This window comes from Gossypium hirsutum, chromosome A03, assembly GCF_007990345.1.
Source record: "Gossypium hirsutum isolate 1008001.06 chromosome A03, Gossypium_hirsutum_v2.1, whole genome shotgun sequence".
Taxonomy (NCBI): domain Eukaryota; kingdom Viridiplantae; phylum Streptophyta; class Magnoliopsida; order Malvales; family Malvaceae; genus Gossypium; species Gossypium hirsutum.
This window is the reverse complement of record NC_053426.1, coordinates 83,800,276-83,817,309: the sequence shown is the minus strand read 5'-3', so window position 1 is coordinate 83,817,309 and position 17,034 is coordinate 83,800,276. Positions and strand designations below refer to the sequence as shown.

Below are 17,034 nucleotides of genomic sequence, written 5' to 3'. Positions count from 1 at the left end.
AAAGCCAAAATAGAGTTTGGGGCATTCATATAATTTATCAATTTATCCTGCAAATTCCCAATCCTCCCTCTAATTTTGAGGCATAGAGTTATCTCAAGCACATAAATGTAATTTCTTTTGCCCTTCCTCTTGACCCCACCCGAATGAATGTACAATTTTGTTAATTTTCTTGTACATAACAATAAGTTCTTTAAGTGATAAAATATGTTTTTAACCAATTATTGGACAAATAGTTTGTTTTATTATTTGAATTCCATCTAAATTGATCCAATTCATAAAAAAATCTAGAAGAATATTCATAATTAATCTTTCTTTGATGATAATTAATTCAAGAGCAATACAAAAAGGTTTAAGAAAACTAAAATCAAAGATATTATATATGTGACATTAACATCACAAAAGAATTATTTAAAATACTAATTAATTCTATGACAAAATTATGTTGATAATATCAAGCCCTTTCAATTCTGGTTACTCATGAGCCCATATCAACATGTGTAAGGTTCAATCTTCAGGGATGATGAAATATTAATAGATTGCTTAAAAACAAGGTTTAATGCATATGCATCGACGACGAAAGCCTTCGCATTTGCCATCCTCATAACCCTCTGTCTGGCAAACAATGGCACAGTTATCACGATTCATGCACATCCCTTTGAATTTATGACTTGGAGACTCGCATTTTCTACCTTCCACTGCCGTAGGTCCCATCTCTGCTTTATTTCATATAATTGCATCATAAAAATATGTAAAAAAATATATAGAAAATGCAAGTATATGTAAATCCAAATATATATGGGAAAAAAATAAATAGAAAACTATTAAAATATAAATAAGACCCAGACCTTCTTGTTTATATAATAGTTAAGCGAGAAGTTATTAAAAAACATTATTTCATAAATGAATATAAATTTGAGTCTCATATCTAAAGTCCATTTGATTGGGTTATATATTAATATTTTATGAATAACTTAACTTCTTAGTTAATCAAGTAATTAAATCAAAAAATAATAAGCTTAGAATAGGTTAAAAAGAACCTGCTAGAAGAACCAATAGAAGAAGGAACGTAGCTGAAACTGATGAACGAATAAACTGTGCCATTTTGAATACTATTTTACAAAGTGAGTGATGGAAAATGATATAAAATTGCGTTTTTTGATGTAATGAAAGTGAAGCATTTTCATGCCTTTATATACAAATTTGGATTGGAAGTTGTAGACGGGAAAAATGGATGATGCCACATGTGTTATTTTTCTAAAGTGGTAAGAAATCGCATCCATTTACATCATAACTACTAACCTCGTAATGTTTTGAATTCTTTTTCTTATTTTTTAATTTTAGTAACTAAATAATTTGACATTTTCTAGTCCAGTGAAGTAAGGGTGAAGCCAAAATGATTTTTTGAAGGGCCAAAATTAAGTTATATGTTTTTATAAGAATTAAAATGTAATTTCACTAATGTATTATCTTAAATATTCATAATTTCTTGGGTGACTAAATTAAAATTTTATTATTGGAGAACTATAATTTTAGCATATATTAATTATAATTTTATAAATTTTTAATAGGCTAAAAGGGAATTTTCCTTTTTAGAAGGGTAGGAACCCCTACTTGCCCCCTGTTACTACCTTTGTATTGAATAGATTGCTATTGACATTACATTACAAATTTTTTTATCTCAATGGTGTAAACTTATGGGTTTAATGTTTGACCGATTGAGGTCAAGAGTATAATTTAATCTCACCTTATAGTTTTTATGGTTCTTAGAAAAATGTCCATTTTCGTGGACTAAAATGGTAGGAGTTTCCTCCCATGGATGTTCAACGTTTCGTGTGTTGAATCTTCCCCTTAGACTTTAGTGGAAATTGTTTTGGAACATCATTGAATATCACGGCAAGGTCATTGACAAAATCATTTAGAAGAAAAGACCCAAGAATGAGAGAAGATTTGGTTTCGTGAGATTTTCCAACATTAAAGATGCAAAAAGAGCAATTGGAAGACTTAGGCCTAGTTCTTCATTGTGTTTCATACTAGTTTTTGTAGCCAAAAGTACTTTTGACACTCTAAGCAATGAAGAAAAAAGTGATTTTGGAATCGAAAATTCTTTTCAAACAAGCTTTTAGACTTAACCCCAAAAGTCGAGTAAAAGAGCTTTTAACTTTCGTATGTAAAATTATCAAAATATCACAATTTATTCCTTCCCCAACCAATTAAAAGATTAATTAATTGTCACATATATTTATTTTACAACTAAATAAATTCATAGGAACCAAATACTCTTTTTAAAAGTATTAACATAGCACTTAAGGATGAGCTTATAGATTATTAAAAAGAATTCTTAGTTTTCTCTAATATAATTTAAATGTTTAAATTAAATTTTACAAATATTTTATATTAATTATTTAAATGGTATTTAAATTTTATATTGCATGTATTAGTATATTAAATTATTTAAATACAATTTAAGTTAACTTATATTTTACTTTTGGAACATTATGTTTAAAATGGACACTTTTACTTTCTACATCACTTTTTGAGAATAATGCCAAACATTTTCAATAAATAAATTATATTTTTTCATATCACTTTCCACCAACAATTTACAAAAGCATTTTATCCAAAAGCATTTTGGAGAAGTGCATTTTAACCCGAAATAGCCTTTAATGAGAACTAGCCTTAATGGTTTACAAAATTTTTGTTATCATGACAATGCTAATATTCCAAGATACAAAGAGAGAAATGCATATTGGAGAAAAGTTGGAGATGTTTCAAAAAAGGCTAAGAATCATTTGGTGTCTAATAAGATGGTTAATGATCTCTTCCAGACTTACTAATGTCCAAAGTATAAACACTTCAACTAAATGTATGGAATTAAGGCAGTGTCTGCAAGTATACGAGTCAGGTTGTAATATAGTTACAACAAAGTGGGTAAGTACTACGAGGATCATACCCAAGGAAAGGGAGTACTAAATTAACTTTAGCCTAAACACAAATAAATCTAATTAGAACTTTTAATAAAATATAATATGAATAAACATAAATACAAGAAATTATCTATGAATCTAAGAAAAGAAATAACATGCATAAAATAATAACAATGAAAAACTTAATCTCTAAACTCAATCAAATCTAAGCATGGGTGATTAGTTCACTTGGGTGACCATAACTAATCCCTATTTCAGATTTCTACTCAATCAACTAGACGTTAACCTAGTAAGATCTCTCAATCATCAACTAAACTAATGAGTCAGCAAGAACTGCTTATCTCTCCACCTCACAGTCCAGACCAGTTTGGGTATAAGGGGTCTACAGATAGGTCATACCAATTTTTGTTTAATTCCCACCTAAATGACTTCCTAGGATTATCAGTCCTAGGGTTTAAGTTCTTCCACTCCCAAACTATTGATCTGTTGAGAAAACCCTACATAGAAATTAATTAATCACACCTCCACTCATAACCCCCCATAAGTGGATTAGTTCCTCATAGAATCTGTAAACACAATAAACTTGATAAATAAGATAAGCAAAATTAGCAAGTCAAGAATAAGTTTTAATAAAATGCTAATTATATTTTATTGATGAAAGTACAGAGATCCACAAGAGTTTGATCGCATCTACAAATCAAGTTCTCCGAAGAAGATGAACGGTAATAACTGAAAATAAATCTAAAACCTAAAGAAAAGAAAAATTAAACTAAAATTACATAGAAAATTCTAAACTATGAAAGCTGTCCTTCAACAAGTGCTAAATAAGCCTATTTATAGAGTTCAGGTTGGGCATCGTCCTTGGCCCGAGGTTTGCTGACATTTTTATGTTAATTCTCATTGTCCGGACCAAAATGCCCTTCGCTCATAATTCTTCTCGTATAGGGCCGATGTTGTGATACCCAGTGCATGTGTCGCGACACCAAAGGCAGTATCCTCTAGTCTAGGATTGCCTTTAGGGGTGTTTAATGACATCCTCTGGCTGTGCCGTGACACCAAAGGAAGTATTCGAATCTTGGCACTTTTTCCTCTGTGTTGTGACACTAGACCTCCCGTGTTGCAACACGGCGACCAACTTTGAGCTCTTATAACTTTAAATGATGTCCTGCAGACTCACTAAGTATGTTAGCTCACCTTTAGGCCTCATACGGCCCCTAAGGTCATAAAATGACTTTATTTACACATTTTTATTGAGTTAAAACTAAAATATAAAAACTAACTAATACATAATAGAATTTCTTGTATTCAATCTCTTTAAGGATGAAAAGTAGTTTAATCTGCTACACCAAATTATGACTGATCAAAATCCCCCACACTTAACTCATTGCTTGTCCTCAAGAAAGGAAAATTAAAAATGAAATAAAAAATAACCCTTGAAAAAGTATGATACAAATATTGGTTTGGAAACACATAACTAGGCATATGAGTATTTACACTTAACTCTGGCACTATATATAAATGTCTTACTAGTTTCAACAGCAGACCCTTAAGTTTCGTATATTACAAAGTATGCAAACATTAAGGTCTTGAAATATATGAAACCATCAATAAATCATTTAAGTAATTATATTATTCTAGCATAATACAAACAATTATTATTCAGATTACTTAATACAATGTCAGTTCATGAATGAATAAGTCTACCTAAGTCACATAGGACTTTTTGGCTTGTAACATTCTGAGGCTTAAGGCAGGTATGAAATTCAAAACCAAGAAGTATCAAACAATTTCAAGCAAGAAAATAGTTTGGCACATTGTATTGTTCCCTATTCTCCCCCCTTAAAACCCATGCCTGATCACCACCTTATTTCTCCTTCTCTCACCTCTCTTATTTCTCCACATAGGAAGTTACAACATAATAAAGCGACTACAGCTAGCTCACGAGTTTTATTGCACTAATTACTGAGTTTTTCTACTTTTGTGACATTTTCACCTTTGATCTTTTTCAATACATCTCACTCACAATGCTTTTGTTTTTTACATACTTTTTCTACCCGTATTGATTTTCATTCTGAATTTTTCTTTTGTTTTGCACATGCTGGCTAACCTATAGTCTCTATATCACATTGCTTCTTCCAATTTCACTCTGATTTTATAAAATTCACCATGACGTATCTACTTAACCCTTAATACGTATGGCCAGAAATCTAAATTCATGTAATTCAGAACCAAAGAAAAAGGGTAACTACAAATTTTTTATTTTTGGCTCGGGTTTTGCATGAAATAAGTGTTTTCTGTTTCAAAATAGGTACTAATGATTGATAAACAAGGTTAGCTTTTTTAGCTCTGGGTTTATACCAAACAATGCCTTAGGCCATCCCTATTTATCTCAATATTCACAAATTTAATCAATCAAACAATCATAATTTCAACTATTTATTATACATACTAGCATGCTCATTTCCCTGTATTTTGAATATAATTTGATATATTTAATTACTCAGTTTCTACTTACACTTTAATTATAGTACTTAATAGTCTAATAATTAAAATTTTGAAACCATCCATTATCATGTAAAATTTATAGTAAATACAATCAACCTATGTACATGATCCTAACCAATTACTTGTATTTCTACAAGCTCGAGCACACTTTGACAATCAAAATTAAAAGGAAAGGAATAAAAAAAATTCCTACGTTACCCCCCACACTTTAGATAGTATATTGTTCCTAATGTGTAACCTTGAATAGATAAAGAAAGAAGTTACCCAGCTGATCATGATATCTTTGTGGAGTAATGGTGGGTGCTCCCTTTCTTTTTTGTTGAAAGCTCGAAATTGTCGTACTTCTTTCATGTGGGGTTCCTACATAGAAATCTTCAAACAGAAAAGAAAAAAAATATAAAAATCTATTTTTAATCTTAATCTTAAAACAATCAAATAAAAATTATCCAAGTTAATTATAATCCAAAAAAGTAAAATTAAAAGTTTAATCATCAAAATGGGGTGATCGCCCCCTCTCCCTTAGTGCCTTCCATTTTTTTGAGACGTGACCTCGATAGGAGCCTTCGCTCGACAAGTGTGTCTGTCGAGTTGTGCTATGGATGATGGGCCCTTCTACATAGGAAGTTGCGGCAAGAATGTCACCTTGTAATCATCATATTCCTCTTGAAAGTCTTGTTTGGTGGCCTCTTCTTCCTCCTCTTCTTTATTATGGTTCCCTTCCTCGTCTACACTTCCCCACTTCTAGAAGTTAATATGGAAAGATCCAGATGTATATATATTCGGCAGGTAATTTGGTTCTCTTAGATTATTTTTCTACGCGAACACTTTAATCACCAGTCCTGATTCCTGCATCCATCTGATCATCTATTCTAGTTTTGAATCTTTTCCTTCCATTCCTTTCCACACTTTTGATATTGTTTTCTTTTTTAAAGATGTGGGAATGTCCATCTTTTATTTTCTTCTCTGGTTCCAATCTTTGATTTGTTTCTGATTGAATTTGACATATTCTGTGTACATGGAATCACCTTCAAACTCTTTGTCAACCTCATGAATTTCTTGTTTTCTTCTATTAGAACTTCTGCATTCTTGTAAAGTGTTGTCACGAGGTGGGGAAAGAAAACCCTAGCCTTCTGGCCACTAACACATCATTTCATATGTTGATGGATTTAATTTCCAATCCATATTTATTTCTTCTGTAGAATTCCATACAATAAAATAACTCAGAAAGTATTGACCTTAGAAACATTAAGAGCAAGCGTAATTCTAGTTTAAATAAATTACATAAACATTTTAACTATTGGGAACATATTCAATATAAGGCATATTCAATATTTTAAACACTAAAATAACTAATAGACAACAAGCAATAATCAATTATTTACTTCAGATTTTTGTAAAAACCATGTTGATATAGCTCCGTCAATGTTTTACTTTAGTTCCTACACCAAGTAGAACATGAAGAGAAAGGAAGGGTTTGTAAAAGTAGGAAATAAGCAAAAAAGAGTTTTAAGGTTTCAAAGGTTTAGGAATTGTTTAGAGTTAAATGTGTTTTGAGGTTTAAAATTGGAGTGCTTTAAGGTTATCAATTGGGTTAAAACTAATTTTAAACTGTCGGGTCACGCAATGGGTCGGGTCAACCCTGTATAAAATTGCAGCAATGTACGACATAGGGCTTTTATGTCACGGTACACTTGGCAATCTACCGGTGTCATGACATAAAGGTGATATGTCACGACATCGAGATGGATATCTCGATTTCTTGAGTCTATGAGCGGTGTCGCGACATAGAGGTTCTGTGTTGCAACACTGACTTTGTTTCGGCCCCTCCTCTTAAATTTCAAAGTGGTCGGAACATACATAACCTAACTCTAAAAAATTTAGAGAAAATTAAATCCTAATATAATTCAATCCTGATGTATTTCTGCCCCTCCCCCCACTTTAGACATACATTACCCTTACTGTAAAATGACTAAAGCATAAACAAGAAAACTTCCTTGAGAAGGTCAAATTCTTGTTGTTGTAAATTGGCATCGAGATTCGTTTGCTCCAAGTGGATAGAAAGTACCCACAAGAAAATACCATAACAAGAAATATGAAATATGCAGTATAATATAAAAGAAAATAAATTAATAAATAAAATAAAATAAAAAATTAAAGTAATAAAAAATGAAACAAAATTTAGAACAAAAAATTAAAGTTCTTTAAAAGCTAGGATAATCTTTGTCGCCACCATAAAGAACCTCCAGTTGGTTCTCGACACCTTAATCTAACATTTATTTTCTGTCAATGTATATAAAACCACCACCTTGTTCGATTCCAATGATATTTCATTATTTTTTACCATCGTGGCATCTACACTGTGAGCCATTTATTACCAAATCTAAGCTAACCCCAAAGTGTTTTTCGAGGTATTATTGCCTCGAGCTTCCTCCCTTCCATGTCACGTGAAGTTTTGGTTGCTCGAGCCTTACTTCCATTATCAAATGAGAATGAATCAAACTCCTTAATGTTTCCGATTATCTCCTTCTCTGCTATGGCCAGTAAGTGTATTGGCTCTTCTACGCTTTCATTAAATATTGATTTAAATTCCATGTTAGTGGTTAGTTCATCTTTCACTTCTACCTTTATGGATAGATCAACTGCAAGTTCAATTGGATCAGAGACCGTTTCAACTATGTTCAACTCATCTTTGATCTTCAGTTACAAGCTCAGGTTGAATCTCATCATGGTTATCAAGAACACAGGGGTTCTCATGATCTGAGTTGTGAACATCAGACATGTCTTCTTTCCATGGAGGTAGCTCTTCGGATATTTCTTGCATCATTCTCATCATTTGCTCCATCATGTCTAACATGTCTGATAATACCTTAGAGTTGGCTGTCCTAGTGGTTCCATATGAAGGCATCTCATACGTATCACAGGGAGGCTTGTTTGAATGTTCAGGCATATCATGATTTTCATCAAGTGCCTAATGAAAATTACCATTGAACTCATATGGATGCTCGATTATATCAGTACCTTGGTCATTACTACACTGGTGTGTTGAGGCTATATTTTCGTGTTGGCTCAGCTCTATCATAAACAACTTCTAATTTTCCATGATCTCCCATTCTTTATATACTCCCTCATTGCATATTTCATCATCATAGTTCATTTCATCGTCAAGTCACATGTAACTAGACTCATCCATAGTTAAAAGATCTTTGTTGACTTAGCATCTATGAGTTAGTGACTGACTAGATACGTGTTCCTCTCCCCTGAGGCATACACTAAGATCTACAAGGAGAAACAAAAAGCTTAGTAAACTAAATTAATTAAAAAATAAAACAATATAATTGTATCTATAATTTAAAATTTTCCTAATTGTTCTATTGAACACAAAAGTTAAAACTTGTTTAGTAGCATTGCCTCCCTAGTAACGGCCTTGTATCATGCTTTCCAAATCAATGACTAAGAATGTTTGGCATAACTAATTCAAAGGGTTTAAACCTAGAACATTCATTTTTTAGTACAAAAGCCAAAAGAGTATTTGGAGCATTCATATAATTCATTAATCTATCTTGCAAATTCCCAATCCTCCCTCTGATTTTGAGGCATAGACTTATCCAAAGCACATAAATGTAATTTCTTTTACCCCTCTTCATAGCCCCACCAAAATGAATGTACAATTTTTTCAATTTTTTTGTACATAACAATAAGTTCTTTAAGTGATAAAACATGTTTTATTACTTGACTTCTATCTAAATTGATCCAATTCATAAACAAATTTAGAAGAATAGTCATAAATAATCTTTTTTTCATGAGAATTAATTCAAGAGCAATACAAAAAGGTTTAAGAAAACTAAAATCAAAGATATTATATATCTGACATCAACATCATGAAAGAATTATTTAAAATACTAATAAATTCTATGACAAAATTATGTCAATAATATCAAGCCCTTTCAATTCTATTTACTCTCAAGCCCATACCAACATGTGTAAGGTTCAATCATCAAAGATGATGAAATATTAATAGATTGCTTAAAAACAAGGCTTAATGCATATGCATCGACGATAAAAGCCTTCACATTTGCCATCTTCATGACTCTCTGTCTGGCAAACAGTGGCACAGTTATCATGATTCATGCACATCCCATTAAATTTTTTACTTGGAGAGTCACATTTTCTACCTCCCACAATCGTAGGCCCCATCTCTACTTTATTCCATATAATTGCAACATAAAAATTTGTAAAAAGGTATAGAACATGAAAGTATATATAAATGCATATATATATGAGATAAAAAAAATAAATAAACTATTAAAATATAAATAAGACTACACACGCTTTGTGGTTTATATAATAGTTAAGAAAGATGTTATTAAAAAAACTTAATTTAAGAAATTAATATAAATTGGAATCTCATATCCAAAGTCCATTTGATTGGGTTATATATTAATATTTTATGAATAACTTAACATCTTAGTTAATCAAGTAATTAAACCAAAAGAAAAAATCTTAGAATAGGTTAAAAGCAACCTGTTTTTAGAAGAACCAATAGAAGAAGGAAAGTAGCAAAAACTGATGAGCGAGTGAATCGTGCCATTTTCAATACTATTTATAAAAGACCACTTCTTTATGTAAAGAAAGTGAAGCACTTTGATGCCTTTAAACACAAATTTGGATTGGAAGTTGTGGACGGGAAAAATGGACTATGCCACATGTAACACCCCTCACCCGTATTCAATGCAGGAATAGGGTTACGGAGCATTACCAGACTTAACACACATTTAAACATACATTTCACATATAATTAATCAAATCATTTACATTTTAATCACAAACAATCATTTTGTCCCTATTACGAGCATACGAGGCCCTAAACATACATTGAGAGTGGTTTGGGACTAAACCAGTAACTTTGGAAAGTTGTTGTACATTTAGAAAATTTTCTCAATAACAAGGGACACAAGCCCGTGTGGCCTAGCCGTGTCCCTCACACGGCAAAAGACATGTCCATGTCACAGGCCATATGGACATTCGAAATAGGGGCACCTGGCTGTGTTCCAGCCCGTGTCTGACCTCATGTAACTCTCTGTCTTAGGTCACACGGCCAACACACACACCTGTGTGCCCTAAAAATGGCCATACACGCCCGTGTGCCAAACCATGTGCTTGGCCGTGCCAAACCTATAGGGTATACTAACTTATGCCACATGACCAAGTCACACGCCCTTGTGTGAAGCCGTGTGAAGCATACTGACTTGATTCTTAATTTCAACACTAGAGGACACATAGCCGTGTACATAACCGTGTGTCACACACGGCTGAGACACATGCCCGTGTCTCTGCCCGTGTAGACTAAAATAGACTATTTTCCAAGCCAAACTTGCATGTACCTACACCACATCAATTGGCACAAATACATAGAATCAAAAGGCATATCAATTCAACCAAATTAAACATAATTCATGCGCATTCAACACTCCCATTCTCTATACATATTAATCTCAAATACTTATATACATTATTTCAACCAAACATTTTACCTTACCTAAATTCACCAACATACAATAGCCATTTCTAACCATTACTACCATAAATGTTAATTTACCACAAACCATTTGCAAGCAATTATGAACTACATCATAGGCCATTCTCACATATATACATATACATCCAAAATAACCAACTTAAGCCAAATCTCATGACTATATATTTACAACCAAAATATAAACATTTACAAGCCAATTCAATTGGTCAAAATCATTATCAACTCATAACCACAATGACTCAAAATACCTATACATGCCATATAACCAAAACATAAGTTCAAATGTACCAAAGTAATAGTAGGATAGTGTGACGATGTATCCGACGATCCCTGAATTTGAGCTAGCTTTGAAGTCACTATAAAACACAGCAAAATAAACAAAGTAAGCTATAGAGCTTAGAAGCTCATATGAAATAAACTCAATCTAAACATGAATATACAAATCATCAATTTGAACAAATCAACATGTAATTCATGTAACTAACAAACCTTTCACATTTTTTATCATAATCTTATATATATAACTTCACAACCTCTTCGATTTAAGCTTATACGGTGCATGTACATACATGTACCATCTCGTATAAATCTCATACACAATCACGTCATTCATTTACCAGTTGAACCATTCGAAATACTATCGGGTACTCAGAAAATCCTGCACACTAAGTGCCAATATCATGGCCCGAAGCCAACTTAATGTATCACATATACTACTCACACTAGGACAATCAACGGGCCTACTCACACAAGCTGTCAGTCAAGACGTAACTACACGGTGCTGCCTACATAAGCTATCAAGTAACCGCAACACATGCCAGTATACTCAGTCACTGGTAGGATGTACAAGACCAGCACCCGGATCACATACTCACATTAGTCCCTAATAACATGTCACTAGTATCCAAATCTATTCCTAAGGTTCAACCGGGATTTCGATTGCCAAATTATCGTCGAATCATTATCGAAAATATCCATAGTCTCGTAATTACAGTTTATGCAACACCAAAGCATTTAAAATACATTTATAATGAAATTTATAACATACGAATTTAACTCGAATGCTAAAATAGCAAAATGAATCAACCATTCCGTAACTTTGTTCTTTTCTCGATCTAAGTCCGTATTTTTCCTTTCTTATTCTAAATATAATAAAAATTAACTTATTTAATCATCTCTTTATTCAATTTAGTCAAAAATTCACTTTAAGCCATTTTTACACAATTGATCCTAATGTTTAACATCTTTTACAATTTAGTCCTTATTTCACAAAAACACAAATTCAGTTTCTGAATCTCAGACAATCATCAACATCAACTCAAAACTTTGAATCAGCATTTGAATCACATTGAACTCGTTTTGCTATCACTTCGTTATCAACCTTCTGGGCATTACAAATTTGCTGAATAAATAATGGCCTTGCTTTTAATTCAGCTATCATCATACCATCATCTAATATAGCTATATGTGCATTCATTACACGTAAAGCAAACAGTGATTTTCGGCTTAAAGAATCAACAACAACATTAGCCTTTCCCAGGTGATAATCAATGACAAGTTCATAATCTTTTAATAATTCTAACCATTGACATTGTCTCAAATTTAAATCTTTTTGACTCATCAAGTACTTTAGACTTTTGTGAACGGAATAAACATGACGTTTCTCCCTGAACAGATAATGATGCCATATCTTCAATGCAAACACGATAGCTGCCAACTCTAGATTGTGCATTGGATAGTTTTTTTCATGTGGCTTTAATTGTCTCGAGGCATAAGCTATAACTTTGCCTTCCTGCATCAAAACACGGCCAAAACCATTTAAATATGCATCAATATAGATAACAAATTCTTTACCCGATTTTGGCTGAGCTAGCACAGGAGCTTCAATCAAAAGGACTTTCAACTAATCAAAACTTTTTTGGCACTTTTCTGACCATTCGAACTTAACATCTTTCTGTAGCAGCTTCTTCATCGGGGCTGCAATCATAGAGAAACCTTTCACAAACCGCCTATAGTAACCAGCAAGTCCCAAAAAACTTCTGACTTCAGAAACGTTTCTCGGAGGTTTCCAATCAAGTATTGTTGAAATTTTACTCAAATCAACCCGAAGACCTGATGCTGAAACAACATGTCCTAGAAAGCTAACTTCGTGTAACCAAAACTCGCATTTACTAAACTTTACATACAACTGTTTTTCTCGCAAAGTCTGTAACACAAGTCTCAAATGCTCGGCATGTTCGATTTCGTTACGAGTGTAGATCAGTATATCATCAAGAAATACAACTACGAACCGATCTAAATACTGCCTAAAATCTGATTCATCAAATCCATAAAAATAGCAGGTGCATTACTAAGTCCGAACGGCATAACTAGAAACTCATAATGTTCGTACCTCGTTCGAAAAGCAATTTTTGACACATTGGAGTCTTTGACTCGCAACTAATAATAACCCGATCTCAAATCTATCTTCGAAAACCCTAAAGCCCCTTTTAACTGATCGAACAAGTCGTCAATCCGTGGCAATGGACATTTATTCTTTATAGTCACCTTATTTATCTGGCGATAATCAATACACATTCTCATAGTTCTGTCTTTCTTTTTCACAAATAGTACTGGCACCCCCCAGGGAGAGAAACTCGGTCGTGCAAAACCTTTGTTTGTTAACTCTTGCAACTGTGCTTTCAACTCTTTTAATTCAATAGGTGCCATCCGATATGGAGCTATTGAAATCGGAGTCGGCCTTGGTACTAACTCAATACCAAATTCTACCTCTCGAATAGGTGGCAAACCCAGTAATTCTTTAGGAAACACATCTGGATACTCACACACAACTGGTACAGATTCAATCTTCTTTTAAGTTGCTTTACTATCAAGCACATAAGCAAGATAAGCTTCACAACCTTTTCTCATACTTTTGAGCTAACATCGAAGATATTACTGCTGGTAAACCATTTAGATCATTAGATTCAATCCAAATAATCTCGTTGTTCTGACATTTCAAATCAATGGTCTTTTTTTTGCAATTAACAATAGCATCGTGCAAAGTCAGCCAATCCATACCTAAGATTATATTGAACTCATCGAAAGGTAACAGCATCAAATCAATCGGGAAACATGAATCTCGAATCATCAACGGGCAATTCTTACACACTTTTTCAACCAGAACACACCGACCCAGGGGGTTTGATACTTGAATTACAAACTCAGTAGACTAAACAAGAAAAGTCTTACTGGATGCTAATGTTTCACACACATATGAATGAGTCGAACCAGGATCAATCAATGCAATAACACTAGTATCATAAAGAGTGAAAGTACCGGTAATAACATCTGGGGAAGAATCCTCCTCGCGAGTTCGTGTAGCATATGCTCTGGCAGGTGCACGAGCTTCAGATCGAACTGCTGTATCTTTTGCCCCTCTCTGACTACCACTCACATTACCCGAATGTTTGGGTGGTCTGCCTCGTGCTGACATGTTACTCGATCTCACATTCTGAACAGTGTTTTGCTCGGCTAACATCGGACAATCTCGAATAAAATAATCCATCGATCTACATTTAAAACAAGACCAATCATGCAATCTACAACTTCCAAAATGCCATTTACCACAATGCTTACACTCGAGTCTGTTCTATCGATCATTTCCAACACTAGCAATCGAAGTAGCCCGTGAACTCACAGGAGTTGGTCTCGATCTCGTCTAGAAAAGTCTGAAGTAATTTTAAATCGACTAGAATCATCTCGGAACTTCTTCGATGCTGATTGAAAAGTCTTGCTCGATGATCTTTTACGGGAATCTCTGGCTTCAAAATCAACTTTTCTTTTCTCTTTCCCAAGCTCTTCGGCTTTGCAAGCTCACTCAACAAGTACCACGAACTCTTTAATTTCAAGTATACCAACATGCAATTTAATGTCTTCATTTAAACCGTCTTCGAATCTTTTACACATGATAGATTCGGTTGAAACACATTCACGAGCATATTGACTAAGTCTCATAAATTTTCGCTCGTACTCGGTTACGGTCATACGACCCTATTTCAATTCTAAAAATTCTTTGCATTTTTGGTTGATGAATCTCTGGCTGATGTATTTCTTACGGAACTCCGCTTGAAAGAATTCCCAAGTCACTATTTCTTTCGGAACCACCAATACTAGTGTATTCCACCAATGATATGTAGTGTCTCGTAATAAAGATATGGCACACTTTAAACATTCATCTAGAGTACATGATAACTCGTCGAACACACGGATAGTATTATCGAGCCACAACTCGGCCCGTTCAGCATCATCATCATCATTAGCCTTAAATTCTTTGGCCCCGTGTTTTCTGATTTTATCTACAGGAAGCCTATTAAATCTTATCGGATCAATCATCGGAGGTACCACAGGTATCGGAGATGGATTATTCGGGGGTGGAGGTTGTTGTACAGTCGGATTAGTCCGGATATACTGAGTAAACCATTCACTATTCATTTGGTAGAAGGCTTATTTAGCCTCCCCCTCATGGCTACTCGAGATAGGTCGTGATTCAACTAGAGCTGTCCCATGTACAGGAGCAGGCGCTACGCTCTCAACATCATTAGCCACAGCTCTATCGGGATCCATTTACTATATAAAAGCACATTTTCAAATGTCGGAAGTCATCACACTATCGCAGTATAATTTTTGGCATGTATAGCTAAACTCACACACGCTATGTTAGTCCTAGAATCGACTAATCCGTAGCTTTGATACCAATAAAATGTAACACCCCTAACCCGTGTCCATCGCCAGACTAGGGTTACGAAGCATTACAGTAAAAAAAACAAAATTTTGAACTTTCACAATTTCAAATAGATTTCATTATCATGAATCATTTATTCCTTAGAAAATATATACATACACCTATACTTTCATAGTTTACCAAATCATCATTCAAATTCACAAAATATATACATAAATATATATGCGTACACATAATTATCATTTTTGCAAAAATGTATATAATTTCCATAGTAAACTATTACATAAAATCACTATTCAAATGGTCATTTATCAATTTTTCGTTTATAAGTTTTATTAAACAAAACAATCCCAATATTTAACCATTATTTAATCTCAAAACCAATTATAAAACTCATACATTTTTTATGCAAACCGAACTAAACTAACCTATGCATATTCGAACATATGTATGTTTCATTCCATGCATTTCCAAATTTACATTAAACATGCTTAACATTATAAACAAAACTAAATAAACCATTATCAAACATATTATTATACAAAATACTATTCATTTGGTAAATTTACATTTCATTAACCGAATAAGCAAGTCCTTATTATTATATTCTTTTCAATTTTATTATATTACAAACAAATATACATTCACACATGAAAACATGAATAAACCTCATAAAAGTTATATATTCTAAACTCATCATTCCAATATATTTTATTCAACCAAAAACCTAACAAAAACAAATAATTATTTCATAATATATATAATCATTACATTAATCCACTTTCAAAACTAACATCAATAAACCCTTTTTAAACATACCACATATATCACATACTTCATTCACATATAACATATATACCATGTCAACTAAAAGTAAGTTCAAACCATATCCAAGTATGAACAAATCTATCATGGAAACTAGGCCATTTTCGCATGGCTAAAGTTATACATATTCAAAGTCAAACAAAATATGAATTAGCCTATACATGCCAAAAGTTTTAAAATAGACTTTTAGAAATACCAAAAGTTGACGATAGTGTGGATGACTTCGATAACGATCCCTGAGCTCATAATTTACAACCAAAAATCTATATAATAGAGTAACAAAACACACAGGGTAAGCTAACTTAGCTTAGTAAGTCTTAAGCAAATTAAACAATTCATAATTAATTAAAACATTCAAACTAACCAAATTATATTCTTAATGTTATACTTCATCTTAATGAAATACCTTAGCCGAATATTCACAATCAAGTATTTATCACCACATAAATATTCCTATAAGTTGATTATACAAGATCAAATATTTCATCACATATTCATTTACATGTATGGCCAAATTCACA

General features: G+C 33.0%; 1 long non-coding RNA gene across 1 annotated transcript; it reads right to left on the bottom strand.

Annotated features, from left to right (window-relative positions):
• Window positions 1-295: 295 nt before the first annotated feature.
• LOC121217721 (uncharacterized) lies at window positions 296-1,166 on the bottom strand. Its single transcript, XR_005913905.1, has 2 exons — window positions 1,038-1,166; window positions 296-713 (listed from the first exon to the last, which is right to left on the bottom strand). It is a non-coding gene; the product is annotated as an uncharacterized lncRNA (long non-coding RNA).
• Between the last annotated feature and the right edge of the window lie 15,868 nt (window positions 1,167-17,034).